At 42.1% G+C, this 23,243-nt stretch overlaps 1 protein-coding gene across 22 annotated transcripts in view; it reads right to left on the bottom strand.

Moving 5' to 3' along the window:
- Window positions 1–23,243, bottom strand: part of LOC105205448 (flocculation protein FLO11) — a 334,932-nt gene that overhangs the window by 174,658 nt on the left and 137,031 nt on the right. The window lies entirely within an intron of this gene.

Raw genomic sequence — 23,243 nt, 5'->3', positions numbered from 1 at the left:
ACAACGTGAGAGGAGCGTACAATAAACGAGCGAAACATCCTCGTAATTTTACTTAGACCGAGACGTTTCCAGCCGGGCAACCGGGTCTCGCAGTCCCACCATCATCATCCTATCGCCTCTGAAACCCTAAGCCCCACTCGCCCGCCTTTCGCGGCTAATGTCTTTTCTGTGTCGCGCTAGTCGTCGTCCCCCGGCATAGCGCCGACGGAACGTCCTGCCGAGACATTATCCTATTTCGCGAGCCATTCTCCCGTCGACGTCGGGTTCACGCGGGTAACGAATAACGAGTAAGTCCCTCCGTGGAATTCACTCCCTGGCCGAAGATACTATCAACATATCCACGCATAATGACGAAACCTCGTACAATCTGACCTTCGTTCACGCACGTATACACGATAGTGCTCGAATTTGGAAACTTCCAACACGAATTAGTACGGATCCGTTAATTGTTATGCGCCGCGCATTACACCGCGCGTAATCATATCCGCAATCATTTCGTTCATTCGTTCTGCAGTCTCTGAACAAACAGAAAATTAATGTACTATGTTACATATCGTCTTTTAAAAATGATGGAAATTATTTTCATGTACCAAAGTATTTTTATATTTAAATTACAACGGCGTTTTGCGATCGCAAATTTGGACTGAATATTTACTTGATGAAAATTTAGCTTACTTTATTCTTCCAGAATTTCTCTCTCAATATGTGCAAGCAAGATCGAGTAAAACATTTAAGTTACAAATATTGCAAGTTTGACTAGTAAAATTTGTTATAAAATAATATCGTATTTTTCTTTCCCAAGAATCTGAGAACAGCAACGTATAAAAAAAATCAACTTTTTTATATACTAATTATTTTTAACATTATTTCACACAACGTAAAAATATATCAAGAAATACTATAACAACAATTTAAGTCAATAATATAATTATATAATTGTGGAAAGAGGTAAATTACACAAAAGAAACGCATAAGAAAAATTAATTTTTTTTTTGCACAGCATTATTATAAATCCTGACATGCCTACAAGACTGACGCTCACGAAGACTAACTTACGCGACTTTTCGAGATTAAAGACTCAGTTGCCTGACGCCTCGTAATACAGCGACCGGTGGAAGCCGACACTGCATCACGCGGTAACGTAAGAACCGAGCAATTTGTTGGTATCAGGTGCGCAGGCTATCTCAACTCGTAAGCCCCCCAGTTTCGTCCTCTGCCGGCAATTAACTCCATTACCACTCTGTAACATTGTAGGCCGGGCTGCCTGCCACGCGAAGTGCGCGGAACTTGTTAAGCCTTTGGGCTCCGGACTTTAGGCCCTTCGGAGCCCGAAGGGACGTGGGATAAGATCGTGTGATGACGCCCGCGTTATACTGTGACAACGAAACGTTTCGAGTAATATCAATGGAATCGGAACTTTTTCTTCGCGTTTTCTCGTTCACGATAAAATAAACTTGATAGAGGCTATTTAAAGTGAAATTAAAGTCGAATCTGTGAAAAACTATTAACATGGAGGATAATGATGTAGAAATAACTTAGTAAGTTTAACCGAAATAAAAAGTTAATCGATATATCTAAACGAAAAAAACAAGTGAAATAAATCAAGTAATAAATTAATAAAACTAATCATATTTATATACAAAAATGCATACAAACGTGCAATATATATAGAACTTTTAGAATGAATATATCGCACTTTGTAAATGAAGTTACGGAATGTCTCTACTTTCGTAGACCAATGACCCATCGTGCCGTCCGGCGAAAGCAATGATACATATCCGCACGATATTAGTATTGTACCGAGAGGGACGGCAACTGGGACTCCTGCATCTCGCAAACGTACGAGCCCCCATGAGTGCGCACCGTCATATAACTCCGTCAGTTCAATTCACATATTCATAGGGAAATAGCAAGGCGAGAGGTGGAAGAGTCGGCTACTTGGGGGCAATACGCGGGTCTGTGTGAATGTGTCGTGTGTACATGTATGTGTGTGTGTGTGTGTCGCGATTGCCACCAGCCACGACCTCATGCATACATCACGGACAGAAAGTGATGGAACACACCCGCGGCACCTTGGGTCACCTCACAGCGGCGAAACCGTCACCCTGACTGATTGCCAACTCCCATGGCAGACTACGATGACGACGACGACTACGACGACGATGATGGCGACGAGGGTGGCGACGACGACAACGAGGACGACGACGACGACGACGAGGACGACTTCTCTCGACCGCCGCTATTCCGTCACATTGTCGCGGTTTCAGAAACGCGCGGAAGGTACCCCGTAAATCATGAGACTACTGCTAGATCACGTTGAAGATTAATGACAACTGGAACAGCCGTCAGAGCTAGCCTCGTACGTCTATGTCTCTGTTATATGTGGTTGTATAAGAATATATAGTCACCAGAGGAAATGCGCTCAACTATTATAACGTGTAACATATATTCAGTAATAATAATAATACTTCATAAGATAATAAATCGTAAAGTTAGTTTGGAGTTGCTATAATTAACAATAACAAACTGCTATATTATCTTATTCATATAATTTATACATAAACTTATTGAATGAAAATTTATTGAATAGGTTATTATGTTGTATCCATGTATATTTTATTTAATCGTACTTTAATGTGTTTAGCTCAGACTTGAATAGATAATCCGTTGCAACATCAAATCACAGAGTTTTAAAATAAAAGGGATCAATGTACATTAAATACATAAACGTCTCCGTTTAACGATCATGAAACGCAACGTGACGATGTTTTTGACATGTCAAATAAAACATGTACTTCATTCGTAATTAGTGCTGATTAGCTAATGCCAAGATGTTGTGATTCGCAATGAAGCTCAATGTAATTACACCAAAACGTCCCTGTAGAACGCGACGCTCTCTGCCGTGAGCAAAGAGGCGGAAGGCAGTAACAGAGAAGACGATGTAGTGTTTACGGGCGAGGCGGCATTAGATGGATGTAGTCAACGCGTAATTGCCATCCGACGCGACAACTCACTTCCTACATCTGGCAGCTGCCAACGCTAACATTTATTCCGACTAACAGTCACACTAATCAACAACTTCCAATATTCGTTTAAAATACAAATATTTTATTAATGTATCTAAGTTTTTAATTATTCGCGCAATGTACAAACAGAATGTATATTTATATATTTGCATCGTGAGAAAAGAAAGTAATTCATATTGTGTAATCGCTGCGATAATCTCCTTCTGAGAAATTTTTGTGTTCTCTGACAATCTCGGCGGAAAATGCGGGCCATTTGGTGCTCGCAAATATTTGAGAAGCGCGATAACAAAATTCTTATTCCGCTCCGATGGCCATCAATGGTCAGAAGCCGTTTTTGGGGCTTCCTACTCGAGACCCACAAGTGACCATTGCGAAAAGGGTGTTCAAGAATACGCGAGCCAGGATGGGAACAGAGGGGGTGGGACGAGTGGAAAGGCAGAGGTCGAAGGGATGGATCGAGGTCTAAGCACGTTCTCACCCTTGGCACCGCTCGTGAGGACCCTCGGAGGGCCTAACGAGCGGCTTTGTCATTTCTATATGCCCCGTCCCGTTCTTACCCATCGCCCGCGTTCTCCGTCCGATGCTGTCTCTTAATGACGGTTGCCAATACTAAAGCACGTAAATAGGTGCGGGCCTCCCACGTCACAACTATGCGGGACAGGCATAGGAGTACACGCTCGCTTACCGTCGTTACGGCATGAAGACCGCGTTTGCATTCACACGTGCCGGTTTGAATCCGTGGACACTTTGAATGCGTATTAGCGCTAATTTCGGGAAAGGACAAGGTTGCATTAGTATTAAGGCTTGCGGCGAGAGCTTTGACAATTCGGCGAAGCTTTCGCAATCAGTATGTAGGAATTTGTCTCATTGACGAGTACAATTAGAACTGCAACGTCAGGTAGATATTGCACAGTAATGAATTAACTTTTATTATGGCATATTTCAATACGTTAAAACAGAGTAAATTGATTCATATATTTTGTTACTCTTTACTAATAGTTGGATCGCAAAAAATATTATTGTTCAGAAAATATGTTTTGATTCTTGGAGTTTAAAGAATCAAAAATCAAAGAATGTGTAAGTAAATCTGCGTTTCAATATTAATTTCAATTGCGTATTTCAAAATATTATAATTTAACGCAAATGTTTGAAAGGAAATCATTTTTCTTCAAAAAGACTAGACTGAACACTGTCTCCAACAGGAAATGCTGATTAGCATCCGGTAGAAGCAAACTTCGCAAGTCGATGCCGCGCGCGCTCGTGTCTGCCTCGAGATTCTAATGGATTCTCATTTAAATAGAAATCTCCCGCCGATACAGAGGGTTTGGGGTACGTAGGACAGAATGGAAGGACGGTCGAAGTGTGTTTGCTAGCCGAGTAATGGCCACCGAGGGTCCTCCGCAAGGTTCTCCGTGGACAGGGTCACCTAAAGATGGATGCGTGGAGAATAGCCGAGTAAACAAGCCAACTTCAAGATATAAGCCTTCTATGAAATTTGTCCTCATCACGTTTTCCCATGTACCATAAGTACAGATTTACAAAAGTACGCAATACAAGCGTATCAAAGAATTTTAGCGATAAATACTTATAATTTTAGCACAAAGCGAAAATTGAAAGTTAAATTTGTAAAGAAAATAAAAAGACGTAAAGTTAAGATATTGAAAACATAGCCTACCCTGATTACATTTACATCAAAAAAAAAAAAAAGATTACATATTTCAAATAGGTCAAATAATTTGCAGATAAAGAGCACGACTACCATTCAACGTTACGGTTCCCTCTGTAACGCTACTCGTGGCTTTTTCCTGCCGTAGAATTTTCACTCCATTTCGCGAGCACGTCACTTCCTGCGGGAGTTCGTATCGTTCTCCCGACGAGGAGAGCACAGCAGTGCCCTGTATACATCTACATTGGTACGTTCGGTACAATGGCGTCCATGGTCAGTCGACTGGCGATACTTTACATGCAAACAGAAAGCGTTACATCTCCCTGACCACCAAGCGAGGAGACAATAAATTTTCAAAACTGCCGACGCCAGTCCAGGCCTTATCTCTGATTCGCCTTTGTTCCTCTTCCGTTCTTTACGTTTGTCGCTATTCGGTCAAAATCAAACGAAACACAAATCTACGCTGGCGACTATAAGAACTTAAATAACAAGAAAAAACTAATTTTTTTTTTATTTTAGATATTTAATCACAATATATAAATTGAGTCTGTAATAAATGATACATATTGTTTATTATATTCATAACATTACTAAATTAACGTGATCAAATGTTTTCGTATTGTAAATGTAAATCTAACGAAGCTATCCATTTCAAATACACTAAGTTATCTACACAGAGCTGAGTAACAATATCATGCGCTCAGAGATTCTCTAAAATCACTGCTCTCAAACCATTGCATCCGACACAGAGGCAAGAAAGAGAACAGAAGGACACGGAATCAAATCAAAGTTGGAAAAGCAACTCGAATCCGGAGTGGAATGCAAGAGATGGAGAAAGAGCTCGGTTTCGAAGTAAGCGAAGAAAAAGAGCAAGTAAGAACGAAAGAAGACGAGACGGGGCAAGAGAACATAGAGGGGGCACGGAAGAACGGCTGGCTGACTGTTCTCGCCGATCAAATTTCCAGAATGGTTCGAGCTCCATTAAACAGGTCCTACTTTCGCTCCAGCAGTGAGCGAGCACGACTAACCCGTCGCAAAACGTTCGACGAATGCCCTGTGAGCCTGCAGGAAGATAGTTCCCTCCCCTTTTTTCCTCCTCCAGTTTTCCCCCGATTTCTTGCGGCCCGGAAAATCGATCCACGGATCACCCCCGGGAGTCTCGCACGATTGAGCTCGATCCATTGTCTCACGATGCACACCCGTCTATCTCAATGACACTCGCTCCCAAAATAAGAAATCCGGAACGCGCTTTTAGCGATCGTATCCGAAATTGCCGACTACGATCGGTATAAATTTGTGGCTGAAAAACTGACACAAAAAAACTAAATTTGCGCTACGTAACGTGATTCGATTACCCTCTCCGATCATTCTCTCTCACGTTTTACAATTATTTACTAATTGATCGATTACAAAAGATTATGTGAGCAAATTTATTTTAACAGCAACGTCATACGTTTGATAGAACATATGATATCCCACTGATAATCCGCAATCTCGAGTATCAACAACGATACTTTGCCGCTTGTTACCTTACCTATCCTATGACAAGAAACTCTTCGGAGGAGCGGGCTTTCAAACTAAGGGCTTACGTTTACCTTTGCGGCGGGCTCTGATAACTGCCGAGGATACCACCTCACCCCGAAAGTTTGTCTACCGGCGTTATCTTGCGCCGTCGCCATCTTCGTCGCCGTCTTCTCTCGGTATCGACAACTCGTCTTACTTTGCCTCCATATTTCCCCGGTCCAATATCCGCATTGTCTCGTCTCGTCCCGTCTCGTCTAAGTCTCCACGTGTGTCTAAACTCATCTCGTGAATCCTCTCCCTTCTTACATCCCCCTGTGCTCCTTCCCACTGTGCTACTCCTCAGTCGCCTCTTACTCGAGTTTGCGCCCGAAAATCAGCCTCCACCCTTGCCTACCAACGGGTCTTTGCCCCAGGATAGGGCTATCAAATGCACGTTGCGTCTTCTGACTGAGCCAAGACATTGCTTATGATCTTGGACCAATAACCCCTCCCCTCCCCTACTCTTCGTACGCACTTTTCTTAAACTAACTACGCCAGTATATTCAATTTTCGATCCTTGACTCGCGGTTAAAATACTATTGTAAAATTTTAAATGTACTACATCGTTAAAATATATACAAATCAAAAATATATTATTTGAGCTACAACAGACTCTCGTTGAAAATTTAAAAAAAAAGGCCAAGTCTTTTACGATGATCCCGAAAGCAGTAAGGCATCGATGACTCGTGCCGTGTAAAGAGTTTATCGAAGAAGAAGGCCGTTAAGGGTAAAGGGTGGTTTGTGAGCACGGTAGAAGCGAGACGGAGAAGCCTAGCGGGACAATCTCATCTCGATCCCGTCGTACATCGTGCCACCCGAGGCCCTACATCTCCGACGACCTCGTCCTACGTCCCTCTAAGGGACCCGTACACCCTCCAACGACTCTACCATCCCGCCAATCCCTCCCACCCACCATCGCGTAGGTACACCGGGTCCTGCGACCCTCGACGTGGCAAATTGAGCACACTCGCCCCTCACCAGGGAGAAAGAGAGAGCGAGCTACGTTACGAGCGATATATGTGGACCATTCGACAGACAAACGGCCCTCTCTCCCTCCTTCAAACTTCTGTCGCGAGGCGCCACTTTTTTCTCCCTTTCCCCTTTCTCGTGACTTTCTTCTTGAGATTGTCCGGACGGAGGTAAACAGATAATGACGATTGCAAGGAACGTCTCGATTCCAACTGAAAATGGAACGCATTCACATGAAAAGGCCGTTAAAAGTTTCACTCGCTATAAGGATATCAGAATATTCAATGTCCTAATATATTGATATATCGATGTCCTGTTACGTCAAGAAGCTTGTACGATTGATAAATTAATCACTTGATAAAACGTTATGAAAACAAAAATGTGTGGTGTAAATAATTCATTTCAACTTGGAAATAGTTAAAGTAAATCTAATAGAAACGTCTTTATAGTCGACAAAATATTCCTTGTTGCAAATATAAAGATCCGAAAAGACAACAGAATGAAAAATAATTTTAGAAAAAAAAAAAGCAAAAGAAATATATTCTTACTGTAACTCTGCATGTTGTAATAAGTGAAATTTTACATTCTCGCTGCGTTAGAAAAGGTAATCCTGCAATGACGTCGTACTCATAAATGTTGCAGCAACAAGAAAGTCTAGTTTATCATGAGTTTATCGCGAATTAAGTAGCGAGAAGGCGAGCGCGAGAGCGGCGGCTAGAAATATTCTGGAAGCTTTTCATAAATACTGAACGACACCCAGGGCGAATCCAGACGCGCTGGTAGCACCCCTGAATCAGGCTCATCTCGCGCCAGCGCGCGGCGGTTTTCGCCCGGGTCTAATAAAGGGTTAATTAATACGCTTTAAACCGTCGCTCTCGAAAGGGGTGGCCGGGGTACGACGCGACCTACAAAGCGCTCTGCGCTGAATGCGAGAGAAAGAGGCGGACGGCCGTCACTTTCACACCGCCTCGGATCAAATCGAATCGCCAGGCGTTATCGCGTGAATCCCCTTTTGCGAAACGGTGCAAAACGAGAAGAGAGATAAAGCTGGAATAAAAAATAAAGAAACGTAAAGTACGCGCTCTCTCTTTTTAAATATAGCAAGCTGAAAAATGACATTGATGCAATTAGTCACCATTAATTAATTCAGTTCTTCTCTTCTACGTATGTTGCAGTTGTAAAGCGATAAGTTAAGATCAGCCTGTAATATCTGCCTGAAGTAAGGCAATTACAATTTTTAAAAACGGTAATCAACAAGGATTATTAAGGATTTCGATGTTAGATGACGGAAATGGAAATTATTGTGCAGTGTGCGCACTGGCGTAGAAGATTCCGATGTGTACCTACTGAAGGATGCGTAATTATCTCACCGGTGTGACACGGGGAAACGCGCAAGACCGTATAAAGTCGGCGACGTTACCGGTAAATCCGTACGGCGTCGTCCGCAGACGGGAGGAAGCAACGAGACGTCTCCTCCTCGGTAAACCCAATTTATTTCGTTCCGGGCAAAAGGGAGGTGAGAGCGAAACGAGAAAGCCCTTCTTCTCGGGGTGGGCGCCAAACGGTGATGCCACCGGCGACTTGTGAACCACTTGTCGCTGTTACGGCCCCATAAATTCACGGCGCCGCCGACAACAACGACGACCTGAGTCACACTCTCGCGCTCTCTTCCTCTCTCTCTCTCGCTCGTGTTCGGACACCTACTTAGTTGAAATCCCGAATCTAAGATAAGCGAACGTGGAATCGCTAAGTTTCTAATCGAAATTAATATATACTTTTCCGTTTACCTTGACATCGAGTATTCTACTGCCATAACTGTCATCTATCTTTCGCCAGTTTGAGTATAGAGCACAATGTGACAATTCTAAGCTTAGAATTGAATTCATACGCAAATAATTAATATAAGAATATATATACATATAAAAGAATTTAATATTAAAATTAAATTGGCTTCTTTTTTTGATTTTTTTGTAATTTTTTTATCCCATCACGCAAAATTAAAGTCAAATTTATTATTGAATAATTGAATTGAATATACGTGTGCGTAAGATATAAATGGTAAGGAAACGCTGCTAAAACCAACCAACGGAGATGATAAAGACACGTGAAACGGAGGCTGAGGCGTAAGAGAAAGATCGAAGGAGATAGGCAGAGAAGGAGAGAGAGAAACGGAGAGAAATGGTAGGCTTCCTGCATCCGACGTCTCGTCGAGGAACGTAACGTAACATAACGAGATGAAGTCAGTCGTGTATGACGTCACGGTGGTGGGCGTCCTCTTCGTTGCGCTAGCTCGCTTCCTGGCGACTGTTTCCGTGGAACGGCGGAGGCCGTCAACAAAGGACGGCCAGCCACCCAATAGGAAAGGGAAGACCCGTCTCGTCGTATCTCTGCGTAGTCGTATCACGCGAGTGCTTCTTGGGCCGCTAGGTCGCACTTTGCGAGCCAGTGATAGAATTTCAGAGCGAGTTCCTACATCGTTTTGTAGATAAGAATCTCTTTTTTGCAAGAAATTGCGCTGATGAGAGTGTAACATGTAAGTTATATTATGCAAACAGTAATATAGAATGAAAGTAATATAGTCGCAAATTATATGCTACAACATAATAAATTAATCTTTCTCTTTCCGTTTTTGCGAAGACTTTGAATGAATGAAAGTACGATAAGTTATCATTACGTTCGAGTAGACCTTGATAAAATCATTGGGAATTAGCCTATTACGCGCATGGGAAAACAAACTAATTTAATCAGGAGTACGATATATGTAAAGTCTTCAGATTTTAAGGTAAATCGCCATTCTCGGAACGTTACGATGATTATCACGCATCAAACTACGCCAACGAATGAAATTCTCCATCGCGTTCCCATAAAATTGTTTTGGTCTCCGCGCGGAGCCAATTCCCGGACTCTGGCGCTTTTTAGAGCATCAGCTTCAGCTTCGGCCGTGGTGCAAGCCGGCGAAAAGGGAGATGGAAGCACAGAGAGAACAGGAAGGACGGACGAGCGGACGACGCGAGGGATGTCAAGGGGGTGTACCATATATACGACGGCCCCCATTGAACGTCGTAGTTTGAAAACTTTGGACGTTAAGAGAAAGGGTAACGCTGGCTGTGCCGAGGACGTATTGCAAAGACTCCGTGTGGACGTTCTCGAGGTGGCGTAGAGAATCCTGTAGGACGACACTGCAGGGATCTCCTAGACATCGCTTCGATTTAAGGAGTGCCAGACTCACGGCAGGACGACGGAAACGTTAGAATTTTGGATTCTAGTAACGATTGAAGCAAAGAAAGAAAGAGAGCAATAAAATGTCTTCATCCTGGCGAGATGCAGGTGAAGACGACTTGTTGAAGAAACACTACACGCGACAGGAATAGAAATTCCTCAACTGATCGCTGACCGTCGCAACATAAAAAATAGCTGACGCACCGTGAAACGTCAGCGATAAAATCCCACGTCATCTGCAAGCGACATCATTCACGAAACATTGATCTAAAGCAATAGAGAAATAGCTATATGCCAAGAGATGTCGTAGGGTTCAACGTAGCGCGCGATGAAGAGCACATGTACATACATGTTTGAGTCGATTATCTTATAGAATTACAATCGGAGCAAGCGTTTCTGTTAATCTATCCCTTATATAGACCATTTTGTGCAAAGAAATATTATAAATTTTTGATAAACGTAAAGATGTGATCACCCTATCGGCTTAATGAGATAATTATCATACGAATGTCATAATCTTCCACCTATTTCTTTTATACTAGAATTGCTCGGACGGAATTCGGATCGCGCAGCGAACAGATTCGCTGTGTAATATTTCAACGCCATTATCGAGTCTCCGCGTGTCTTCCTACAAAGGGGAAATCAAAGAAAAGAGGGAAATACCAGGCAGAACGAGTCAATAGCTTCGCCGCTATGAAGCCGGCATCACGAAACAAAGGGCGAACGAGTGAACGGAAACCCTTTGAGAAAATCCTCAACCTCCCATCCTGTCTTTTCTTGGCTCGGGGGTGGGATTGCATTGCCGCTTCGCCTGCATTCTTTTAAAAAGATTCTTCCGCTCTGGTTAACATCTTGCGCCACTCTGCAAAAATAGCTGAAGCAGCGCGAACAATTTGAGGAATTTTGCAACGTCGCACAACACAGAGGAAGCTGCATTCATGGCGAACGAAGAAATTTTGCAACGAAGATATGAAAGCTAAGCGCTTTATCATTCTCCCCCCCCCCCACTTTCCAAAAACAATAAGGCGATACATAAACGCGATTAGTTAAGAAATTGCTTGGTATCTCTTGCTGCATCACGTAGATACAAATTCAAAACTTGTCGGCAGTTGTCGCGACAATAGGCCATCAGGCCCATCAAATATAGCAATTTTCAGGTAATAGTTCCGGTCGAAGACTACCCTCGGAACACTTTGTCCATTTCGTCAAACTGAAGATGGCTTTTAAACTCAGTCGCGCCGCTATTCACCGTCGCGCTCTATCAGACAAGGCCTCGCACTAATGAAGGACGACCGGTAGAACGGGTGTGGGTGGGTCCAACGACGCGGGCAAAGGCCAACAGGTCGCCATTAGAGCATACTGTTTCGAACTACTAATAGCCAATTCATGCGACCGCCCAGTCGAGCCTGGGCTGCTAGTCTGCTTTCCTTCCCTTTAGTCGCTGTAGCCAAGATTGTCGCGCCATATAAATATACGCGACTATAGAATCTACCTTCGGTTTTATCGACCTATTAATTGGCTAATAAGCAATTTGTCTTTTTCACGATAATTTAACATCCTAACAAAATGTTACAAGCATTTTGTTAATTTTAATATATGTTTTGTGAGCTAAATTTATTAAAAGAGAAAAAAAACTTAAGATGAAAATATAACACATAAATTTGCATTATTATTCTATTTTATTAGAATTGTAGAATAACAATCCATAAATATTATAAAATTCAATAAGGAGAAATAAACATTCTGTTGTTTTAAAAATATTTATTAATTAATTTTTATTTATTAATAAACTATTGAAACTGTTTCTCAAAATTCTATATATATTCTACATTATTATTCTATATATATTCTACTCATTAAAAAATTATATGTACAAAAAAATTTTCTACAATGTATTAAACAATTGCTTTATATTGGATCATTTTCAATAAAAGAAGGTCGAAATTTTGCGTTATATTTGTCTTAAATTATTTTACTTTTTAATAAATTCAACTTACAAAAATAACATTAATGACAGTAAAATGCTTTTTTCATGAGAATTCCTTCTCTGACAATTTTTTTTTTAAACTCTTTAAGGGAAGTCAAACTTTGTTGTATAAAATATTGAAGTGACAAGAATGCAGTAATCATCTTTAAAATTTGTTGCGTCCTGCTCTGTACCGGAGGAGGTTTGACAGGAGTTCTACACATCGGGTAGGCATGTAGCTACGTCGGATATACGAGCTAGTTCCCCACGGTCTGCACCCTCCTTCGTACAATGCTTGGTCTTCGTCTTGCGCGCTCTACCCGCGTAATTACGAGGGGAAAATTAAGCACCGACACAGCCGCCGGTCGGTCGGATGGTCTGCCGGTCCTCTCGCTTCGTTAACGAGAGGGAGGGACGAGGTTACGACCAAGGAGCGAGGGAGAAGACACCATGTAAAGGGAAGTAGTCACGTTCCTGGTGCTTGCACGACAAAGACGACAAGGTAGAGAAGCTTGTGCCAGCCAACCGCCAGCCTTCTTAGATCTCGACGATGGATCGAGCCACAAAGCGACCATTAAAAGATCATATCACCCGACGTCACGACTTCAGAGATCCACTAGCTGAATATCTCAACAATCGCTGAAGCTCAGAAAGGAAAAGCGTCCCTTTTTGCCGCCATTGTCACTTATTGAGCAATGCAGTCTTTGCCGTATTTCTACTGTCTACATATATATTTTTATATTATTAAATATATTTATTGCAATATATTCCCACACATCTAGATTATTTAATAAAAAATCGTATAAAAGAACGAAAATGTATAACTTTAAAAAATTAATATGTGTATGATACGAAATATCGAATTCCAAAAGTGCATCTTTTTCCTATAAATATAAAATTTCTTAAATAATAAGCATTTAAAGTTCTGAATAAACTCGCGCAAGATATTACTTCCATTTCCTCCAATTGGGAAGAATTTAGGCAATAATTCAAATTTCTCGTGAAACTAAACGATTCAACTAAACAACGGGGCTTACGCTTCGTCGGAACTTCTGAAGGGTATCGCTACGTTATAGCTTACGGAGGCTGCTACTTCTCCGCAATGACCGTCTTTTCTCGCTGCAAGCGTTTCTTTCGCACGCACGCAGCGTCTTTCCACTTTCTTAATCCGTTGTACCGCGCGGAGGATTATTTTACGAGCTTGCGGTGCCAGCGGCATCAGCTGCGTCTTCGATGTGATCCCAACCCTCGATAGAAGCAAGCGAAGGAGGAAGGAGAAGGGGAACAACCAGCCTCGACGCCAGTGAAAGACCACCCTCTAATGCGAGTTAATAATACTCCCCTATTTTTTAAGAGTCACTATTTTATTTATAAGATACGGACCCATACGCGTAGAAGGATATTTACGGGGTAAGCGACTATTATCTCATACCCCTGGTCTGTTCGGTAAACTGGAGGGAAGAGAGAAGGCCGTTTTCCCCGAAATATATTTCCAGATACATACTTTATGCTGCACGCAACACCGTGCGCTCACGGATGCTTCTCATATTTCGCGTCAGTATGTCAGGTCCGATAAAGCTTTGCATGTAATATTCGACGAGGAAACAAAATAACTGCTTGATCACGATGTGACCATCGTCCTTCTTATTTTTTTAAAAACGATATAAAAACATTTACAAATATTTTTAATAGTAATATAAAAATCCTTCAGTATTTAACGAATTAAATGGATCGTTTAAAGCAATCTTAAAAAATATACAATAAATATACAAAAAATATACAAACATTTATACGAATATAAACATGTAAAGTTTTAATAAAGCAGTGTTCATTATATTTCACCCTACATATTCTAACTGCCGTTATTGATTAGACACAGTATAACAAAGTTTCAGTAGAACAAACTTAATTTGAAGCCTCAATGCACTGCGACAAAATTTTCCAATAACTAACAACCTGTGCGTTACAGATTTCGATCGTTTAGAAGAGAGCTCTTGTTCCAAGTTTGCGCTTGGCCTGGAAATTTTCCTCTCATCCGCGATGACTGTAATCGCGCAGGGAGTTCCGTTTACCGTCCACAAAGGCGTCCACGAACGCACAGAAGGAAACCCTGGTGGTCCGAGTCGGACAAAAGCGGTCGCCGCGGTAATTATCGTCGACGTGAGCGAGAGGCGAGAACAAGGAAGAGAATCGCGTGCACATGAACGCCGTCGACGACCTCGACTACGGGGAGGACCGTGGTCCGCCAGGACGCTGACTGGGCTTCACCGAGTTTCCAGCTAACCAAGCAACCATCAGGAACCAAAGTTCCCGGTGGTCGTCTAGGCTTCCGAGCTCCTGGAAACTTTCTGTCTGGACCTACTCTCCGTAACCGAGGATCGAGCTTCTTTGTCCGCCCCCTGGACTGCTGGTCGAGTGAACACAGCTGTCGCAGCAATCGCAATAAACGTCCATTAGCGCCAAGAAGACCTGTTAGTCTACAATGTGAACTATAATAACTGTGCGATAAACTAATTTTCTCCCTACTACACGTCGTGAAATCTTGTTTCTTCGATCTAGCACTGAATCTACACTTTTCTTAATCTCGAAATTAGATTCGTAGCGAGATTTCGAAAATCGGTCTGAACGACACATACATCTTACAATTCGCGTTCCATTCCCTGTCGCAAAACGATTCAACCAATTACAGTATTTTCCGGGAGAACAACGCGGATTCTCTTATGCTCCCCGCCATCTTATGGAGCGTATGTAAATTAGAGTCTCGTCGAAAGCGCGGCTTCCTTCGAAATCTGTCTGTTGTCTCAGTTCGATTCCTCTCTTTTCTCTCCCTCACCCACTCATTCGCTCTATCCTTCTCCTCACGAGAGCTCCTAACGTTACCAACACCGCCACTGATGGGTTTGTATTCTAATTTCGCGCTTTGGTTTTCACCCGGCTTTCCGCCAAAGCGAGGCGAAGCAGCACGACGAGAGTGGAGAGAGGGAGAGAGAGAGAGAGAGAGAGGAAACGTTTTCTTCGCTGCAACCACCCACGAGGATGAAATCGCTTTCCAACTAATCCCGACGGAACCCTCCTCCCCACTTCTCCAGGGTAGCAACCCTGCGCGATCCTTTCTTATCCCGCAATGGCGAGCTTCTTTCTTCCTCTTCTTCGTCTTCTCCTCCGTCAGCTGGGTAACCAAGAGATATTCCGGATTTTAATACACGTAAAATTAAAATTAGACCCATATTTGCATTTGGTAATGGGAAAAAGAACGCCATCGTGGGATAAATTCTCGCACACGCCGCGAGACATACCAAGGAGGTTTCTTGCGGCTTACGGCATATATTAAACTCAAAGCCCACAACGTCGCGTGCTTTAGTAAGCTTGTCTCGGCGATTAAGGCGAATTACATGCGAGCAATGCGATTATCTTTAAAAATGTAAAACCCTTATAAACCCTGTTTAGAAAGAATAATATATTAACTGTCATTAAAAGATCATTTATAGTAAACCATTTTAAACTAGTATAAAAATACCTGATACACTAAACTATAACATCTTACAAAAATATCTAAAAAATTAAATCGGAATCTAATTTAAAATTTTTAAAAAAGTTTTTAAAGATAATTTATAAAAGCATCAAATAATGATGGAACAGCTTTTATAAATCAGAAATACAATTACAAAGCTTTATTGTTTTTTAAATAAAAATTTGTGAAATAATTAGTTTTCTCACGAGTAAAAATCCTCTGTTTTATAATACAATATTAAAAAAGTCAATTATTTTATCCCTGCAATCAACTGCAAAATTTTTCTACTAAAAAACATTTTTTTTTTTAAGAGAGTTCGTATCTAATCACTCATTCGTTCTTCGTTTAATTAAGGCAAGAATGTATTTAATTTTAATCATATTTATCTAATACGGAACTTGGAAAATAAAATTCTATCCATTGAGACAACCTCTATACACATGAGCTATTAAGTCGTAACTGTTTAATACTGTGTCGAACTTCTCACGGAGCAAGAGATCTTCAAACGTAAGCGATAGTGAACCTGAAAATTCCTTATCAATGACCAAGGTACACAAGATGCTAGATAGCAAAACATCGGACGGACTGGGCCAAAGGGCGCAGGTTCTATAGAGGTTTGCTGAAGTCCTAACCGCGGCCTAACGACGGCTATCAGTGGTATATCGGGAAAGGAGAAACTCAGATCTTATCGGTGCGTTACCACCTAAGCTGTTTGCGTCTTGTAAACTCGAAGATTACCAAAGTGGTTTCCCCACCGACTTCCCTCCTTCTCCTCCCGATACGAGATAACGCAACCGACGAGGAAATCGTGGACGAGGGTCTCGAAGTGGGTATAGACGCCTAGAATCCGGATGGCATTCAATGTGTGAATTGCGGCGTCTGGGGTCGCCTATCCCATTCCGATTTTGGATCTGGTCAGACACGGGCAAGACCTCGCATAAGGATAGACTCGGTTTGCCTGACCATCCAATCATTAACCCGAATTACGACCTGACCACTCTGACTCGAGCAATATTAATGATTAAGTTAGTTCGCAAACTCAAGTAGTAACGTACGTCATAGTGCGCGTAGAAAGTCGTGGCAAACGCTTATATTGAAACGTGTCACATCAGTACTTTCAATTTTTATTTTGAATTTTGAAATTCCTGAAACTTTAGTTTTTAGCACAAGAAAGCTGATTCAAGTTAAGTTTGAGTTACAAGTGTTGCCTTGTGTGTGGAATATATTTACTGTTATTGCGTTTTCATTAAAATCCAGCAAGAGACATAGAATCTATATCGAGAGACTATTCTCGCCACGATATGCTCGATGCGTCTGATGCCTTCAAATTTCGTGTCCCATCGACTTATGCATAGATTCCAACTGTATCCTCAGTGCAGCGACAGAGTTGCCTCTGCCGATTCGAAGTCTCGGAGACTCGTCTTCCCCGACTACGCGAGGATCCATAGAAGAGTAGACGCGGAGCGAGCGTATACATGCAGTCTACGGAATCGCGGATTCGCCGACGAAGTAATAACTTGGAAGACGGTTCGCGCGAGTCCGTCGCGCTTAGAGGAACACGTACGAAAGTGGATAAGCAACCACCGGGAGAAGTTCATTCATGCGCTGACGCGTCCGGAATAGGTTATAGGTAACACGAACACCACGTACACTACTGTCTAACTCCCGCCCTTCTCGTACCCTCCACTTTCCTTTCTCTTTCTCTCTCTATTTCTCTCTCTCTCTCTCTCTCTTGCTCTCTCATCCTATCTTGCAGCCACCCTCATACGAGAATGCAATAACGACTGGGAGTTTCCTTGGGAGATCCTCCGACATCGTCTTAGAGGTCCTGGCCGTAGTTAGCCCGCATTAGTAATCTCCCCGAGGTATTCTTGAATTCTACGTCGCCAAAGCGAGCAACCATCCCCTCCTTCCTAACCGACGATTGCAAATTCAAATTCGAATTTCGAAGAGTTATATTGCATATTACTTATATACCTTACGACGCTGCGTTATTTAATTTATTGTACACTGACAAAATTTGGCAAACAAAAGTTATTCATAATTAATACATGCCAAAATTGTTGCAATTTATTTTGTATATAAATTCTTTAATTCCTTATCTCACTCCTCAATTATTTCAGTTCAAGCTGATATCTTCTAAAAGACAACTATGTCGCTGATATCAATAATTTGATATCAATAAATATTTTACAAACTGCTATCTCTTTTCCATCGTTTCCTTTCACCCTATGTCCGTTAAATCACAGGGTAATGTCATGATTCAAGGTATTGACGTAATTCGATATACCGCGCAAATATCTCCCCTGCAAATTATTCCTGACATCGAAAAATTCCTCTCAAAAATACGTGAAGCACGATGGAAGCGCGAGCAGCGGTCGTTAAAAGCAGCATTCGTTAGAGCTCTCTTAATTACCCGCGAAAACAGATCGCGCGGCAGAGAGCACATGCAAAAGTACCAAACTTTCGAATCGAAACCGTCCGCGCGTCCTTCTCTTCCTCTCCCTTCCTCCCCTCCTCGCCTTCTATCAGTCCAAGCAACGTTTTTCTCCGATCTGCATTTCACCTCTTACTTCATTCAGGGGTCGCTATCGCCGTAACAACTGTTACGATTCGCAAGTTCGCCGCACCGCCTCAACGAACGGTCACGAACCGTTTACTCGCGCACTCATTAGTGGAACAAGTCTAATTAATACGCGCCGCGCGGGCGCGTCCGCGAATCATTTTCAACAGCAATTGCGACAACCGAAAATCACAAGGAGTCGGGGACATCCCGACCAACCGAATCGGTACCGACGATTGATGGGACTCACCTACTCCATCACGAGACGAATGCGAAATCGACGAGTCGGTCTCCCGAGGGTCGAAAGGGTCGTCTCCACCGCCTTACGGGCTCACACCGGACTAAATTAACCATGAATGGCCAATTAACCTGGAGACTGTGCCAACTAACCGCCACAGCCACCTTCGGTCTCTGAGCTAAATTGATCGCCGTCGTATCCGAGAATTAATCGTTACTGATTACATGAGAAGTGCATAACCGCATTTCGAAAAATACGATCACGTGAGTGCGAACTGCTGCGGTCGATTTTTGGCAAGTGGCCAGATCTTCAGATTTGATATTCAATTTCGAACTATCTATAAAATAGTCATAATGATTTTTATTTTTGTACATTATTAAAAAAAAATAATTATTTTTATCGATATCTTGGTAAAGCAATATTCCAATATAGTAACACCCACTATTTTTCTATTTACAATTTAAAACCTATAAATTTAAAACCTATAAATTTTTCACGGTTAAAATATAATTCTTTTTTTTCTATTCTCAAATAGATGATAAAAATATCGACAAGTTTATTTTTTACTATTCATCTAAATAAATTACGATTTTACTTTATATATGTCAATAATTTTGTAACGCATTTATGTTAAATTATATAATATATACATGAACATCAATGTTTATACGCTAAAATATTAGTATTAAGTGTCAAGCGCATTAAAAAAAATCAGTAATTTTAAAATACTGGACTTATACGCGACGTACCTTCTTCGCTTTAATTTTGATCAAAAAATCATAACCAGAATTCTCAGTCGATTATTTTCGTTCATCGTACAGGACGATACACGAAGTTTGAGAAAAGCAGCAATCCCCAATTCTCGCACCCTCGGATCCCCGCTCTAAACCGTCTTCCTACGAGATGGGGGGGAGGGTGCCGTTCCACGCGATGGTACATTTTTAATTACTTACACCCACGCAGCTGCATCGCGCGATGACTATAAATCAAGCGGAGCGCCGCCCAGCAAAGTAATTACAGCTTGAATTTTAGATAATGTTGCCGCAAGCACGGCCCTCCTCCTTCCCACCCCCTTCTCATCCTGCTGAACCATCCGCCTTTCGTTCAACCAACCCCCGATCCGTCGTAAATAGATCATTGCCACGCTGGATTTTTGTTAATCTTCAGTTACGAGCAATAAACTCGTAAACTATCAATATGATTAAACAAACAACTCATTATTCTTAACTTATATGTTGTAAAATAGTCCTAACGAATTTCAACATAATATCATATCACAAATAAATTCTTTTTTTTTAAGCTTTAGTTATGCGCATTACTTAATCATTTTTAATTAAAATTGTCAAACAATATACGACAAATTAATATACATTCCACTAATGTAAATTTTTAGCATTCACACATACTCTTTGTTCTTGATATACTGGAGAACCGTGTTTAAAACTTTATTTCGAGCTAATTTTGAGATTTGCAGTGGGGACAGGGGTAGCTTTGTGGCTAAGCGTCTCGGAGTCGGGAAGCGACGTCGGAATTGTTTACATAATTATGCGCCAATTAAGAGAGCAAGCTACAGGAGGTAAGAGAGAAAAGGAAAACGCGAACGGAGAATCGGTGCCGAGTGGCTGATGAGGGCAACAGCCATCTCGATTCCCGCGCAATTAAGGTGCGGTTGAGAAAACCTAAAAAAAGGCTCGCTAGGAAAGAGTGGAATTTAATTAGGAGCTTGTGCTCTCTTGTACTGCCAGACAGCCATGAAGAAGCAAAACACAACGCGGACGAAACTGATACGTAGAAAGAGATCGAGAGAAAGAGCGTTGCAGAGTAGAAATTATTGAGCCGAATAATTTAAGAGCAGGACAGAGAAAGAGAAATGACGGTAAAAGAAGGGGAAAGGAGAAAGAGAGAAAGAGAGAGAAGTAGAGAGAGAAAACACGAGCAAGTAGGGTATCGTCAGCGAAGACATAACAATCAGGAATATGATAACACGCGGGACGGATGCTTACCTTCACCTCAGACCTCCGCGAGGATACCGAGGAGCCGAGGATGACGGTGGGGCAAGCAGAGCGAGATGAAAGATGATGAGTGAAGGAGCCATGGCAGGGGTAGGGGCCGCTTAATTAGAGCCAGACTTCCGTAGGATGCTTGAGGCTTCCCCGCGCGCTCTAAAGTTCTATCTTCCCACAGTTTATCCGCGTAAAGTGGCTATCTCGAAATTACCCTCGAAATTATATCGAATTTCGGACTCGATCCCTTTCGACCCGCCACGCCTTCGATGCGAACCTATAAGGTATCGATAATTCCAAAGTCGCCCAATCCATCAAAAACAATCGTCGTCATAATGGAGAGGAGATAATCGATCATATCGTACAGAAACGTAAGACGGATGACACGTGAGAAATACTCGTATCTTGGACCGTGTACTTAAATTTTTTTATTACAATATATAAGTATCATTATAAATGCTCTCGCAATTTAAGTGCACAATTCTTTAGACACTTCGTCAATAAACAAATTAATTTTCACTTTGTGTCACTTTAATCTTTGAACAAAATAAACGAATCCTGTCTCCAATGTTTCGTGTTGTCGTGATATCTAATTTCTAAAAGATCAAGTATATACAGACGGGGAATTCTTATATTTACATCTCAGGGGGTAAATTAAGGTGTTAAGGATGTCGCTCTGTCTTCCTTGATTTTTTCGCGGCATCGTCGCCTTCTCCGGAGTATTTCGCACGAGCAACAACCGCGACGGAGGGCCGATGTTTACTTTATCCTCACTAATCACGGGACGTATTTGCGTTTTATAATCCTTGGTCGGCTAAGAGGGTAAAATCTGAAAGCTTAGTGGAATCTCCTTTCGGTCGGATGAGTAATCCCCGCCCCAGCCCACGATTCCCGCCGCAACGCTCCTCATCCTCTGTCTAAGAGTTGTCTGAGAGTAGGGCATCTTCGTACAGCGCCGAAGAAGTGAGTCCACGTCGCTGACTTAATGATTCACTTTATCCCGTAATATAGCTGTGCGTTCCCTAATGTTTCCGCACGCGTAGGCAACGCGTTAAAAAATACTCGCAATGTTGAAAGACTCGAACTACACAAATGTAAGACACGTAGATATTTTTAATCCAATTCTAATTTTTATGAATCAAATGTCAAATTTCCCATGCAAAGAATTTATACTATTATTCTTTTGATTGGACAAAAAAAAATACGTACTGTGACCGCATATTGCAATATTTTGGTGAGTCACTTAAAGTGAGTCATATTTGCATAATTACACCGTTATTAATTAGGAGACGAAATTACGGTCTGAATCGTATCCGATCTGAATCGTCATCGATCAGTTCGATTCCCGTTGGAGACCAAAATACAGGTAGTGCATGGCAAAGGGCGGTTCAAGAGACGAGCAAGGGTGCACACGCAGATCGAATAATTGATAGGCGCGAGCGTATCGTCGGTCTCGCTGCAGGAAACTCGAAGGTCTGCGTTATCGATAATTCACTCGACTTGACCGTCCTCACTCGAACAACGGGTACCACCCTCCGGTCCTGCCTCCTTCGCCCTATTTATATGATTAATGGCTTTATAATGACCATGCAAGCTCGCGATTCCATGCGCAGGACAGAGTAACCCTATCTCGCCGGTAGAGCAGCGTTCACGCGAAAGAATACTCGTCGTCTTACCGAAGGGTGTTCGCAAAAGCGCATAATCGTCCTAATAATACCGTTCCTGACCTTATTTTAATGAATACTGCATCGTACAACGTTGTGCAACCGCAGTTTAACCCTTCTATTATCTCATGTTCCTCGTATCGTCACAATTACCGCTAAACTTCGTACCGCAATATACATATATGGCTTTTATGTCTCTGTTCTTTTTCTGAAATACATACAAGAGTATGAAAAATTACACAAACACGATCAAGTCTACTTAAACTATTTTTTCTACCAATAAAAAAGAATTAAAAAGTTTATATATTTATATATAAACTACTAACATTCGGAAAGATAGCTATTGATTATCGAGTCATCTGCTTGAAAAAATATCGCGGACGATTGAATCGTATTAAAACATCTGGATTTTATCGACGATTTCCAGTGCATTTCCGGTGGGCAGCGAGGAAAGGATAATCGCGATCGATCGGTGTAAAATTTCTCCGGGGTGTCGGAGTGGCATCGGAATTGCGAGCTGGGTGAAATCGAGCTATCGAATCGGCATCCGTCATGCGAACGCGTCAGGCTCTATACGTGTTCTCCCGCCCGGTAACTCTAGCCACTCGACGGTAATTCTCCGGCTGGCATGCGACCGTCACTCGAACGACACGACATCACACCGCGCGTCGCGCCCATTTTTTCCCATTTTTCAGTCGCTCCCCTCGCGAGACCAACGTGTGCACGAACGGAAAGCAGCAGACATGAAGCCCTTTTTAAATGTCCGCAAGCTTGGTGCGCGGCAACAAAATATAAAATTAATTGCAGGTCTTAGGGCAGCAACACGCTAAGGTACTCGAAGAAAAACCGTGTAGG

The sequence above is a fragment of the Solenopsis invicta genome, chromosome 7 (assembly GCF_016802725.1).
Source record: "Solenopsis invicta isolate M01_SB chromosome 7, UNIL_Sinv_3.0, whole genome shotgun sequence".
NCBI classification, from domain to species: domain Eukaryota; kingdom Metazoa; phylum Arthropoda; class Insecta; order Hymenoptera; family Formicidae; genus Solenopsis; species Solenopsis invicta.
This window is presented reverse-complemented; position numbering and strand designations above follow the sequence as displayed.